Source organism: Clarias gariepinus, chromosome 4 (assembly GCF_024256425.1).
Source record: "Clarias gariepinus isolate MV-2021 ecotype Netherlands chromosome 4, CGAR_prim_01v2, whole genome shotgun sequence".
Lineage (NCBI taxonomy): Eukaryota > Metazoa > Chordata > Actinopteri > Siluriformes > Clariidae > Clarias > Clarias gariepinus.
Window position 1 is genome coordinate 916,035 of NC_071103.1, and position 1,466 is coordinate 917,500.

Here is a 1,466-nt window from a genome sequence, read left to right on the forward strand (position 1 = left end):
GGACTCGACTGGGTTTTTACACTGATTGTCTAAACTGAAACGTGTAAATACGCTACTCATGTGAAGGTTGGTCTAGAGGGTTTTGCATCAGTTCCTGTTTGGGTAGCACCTTTTGTGTTTATATATTTACTCATGTAAAGAGATTCTAGAGCTCGAGAGTTGGTTGCAGAAGCCACATGAATTAGAGGAAGACTGTCAACAGACTGAAACTTAACCACTGAACCACACACTGTAGCAGGGTTCTGGTTCTGGTTGTTTTGGGCTTCTCACTGAGCACTGCATGAGTCCAGATCTCTCCTTAAACAGAGCCGGGTCCAGGTGCAGCTCATTATCACTGATTATCATTAACAAGGTGCTCTCTGGCTCCCTCTGGTGGCAGCTTCACATCAGCATTAATTTGCAACTTGAAGTAAAACTCCACACTAATTCCTAAATTATTAATCAATATGACATTTGATGATAAAAGCATAAAAGAGTGACATGAGAAGACATAAGTGTAAAATCACACTAAAATAATTTGTTTCTTCTGTGCTAACAGCTCTGCTCCTTTCTCTTTATAAAACATAATTTTTTTTAAAACAATAGGCATGATATATACTCATTTCTTTCCACTGCCTGTGACTGCCTTTTTTTGCAAATGCCAGATGAGTCGGTAAATAACATGATTTTAATTCTGTGTGAATCTTCTACATTTGGAAGAAAAGGGTGGAAGTACAAAGAGTTGCCCAACAATAGATAAAAAAATGATGAACAACAATCTCTACCTAGGAGGATAATAATGTTATTGCTAAAAGAGTCCTGTATTGATGCATATTCAAGGAAAGTTGTCTGGAAGGGAAGGTGTGGTAGGACAACAGGGATGACCCCAGCTTTAAAAAGGGTGTAAAGCAGAGCTGATTCATGACCTTGAGAGACCTTCACAATCTACACAAGGAGTGGAGTGAGGCTGGAGTAAGTGCATCAAGAGCCACCACCCCACCCACTGCATTCCAATTAAAGGCACTCCTAAATCTGAGACATCTCTCCTGGGATAAGGAGAAGAAGAACTTGACCATACATTGTGTTGCTCAGCGGTCTAATGTCCTCTTTTAAAATTAAACTCAAATTATTATTTAATTTGAAAATCAAGGTCCCAGAGTCTGGAGGAAGAGAGGAGAGGCTCAGAATCCAAGTTGCTTGAAGCCCAGTCTGAAGTTCTCACAGTCTGTGATGATTTGTTGGTCCACTGTAATTTATCAAGTTAAAATGTCTACCTTCATGCTTCCATCTGCTGAAACACCCGACTTAACAATACAGACGTGTGTGTGTGTGTGTGCGTGTTTGTGTGTGTGTGTGTGTGTGTGTGTGTGTGTGTGGAAATGTTCTCACGTTTACAATTAAACAGATTATTTAGGTGCTTAAGGGTTTTTAACCCAGTCCCAGTAATTTAAAATCTCCTTAGTTGTTTTCTTTATTTGATGCAGACC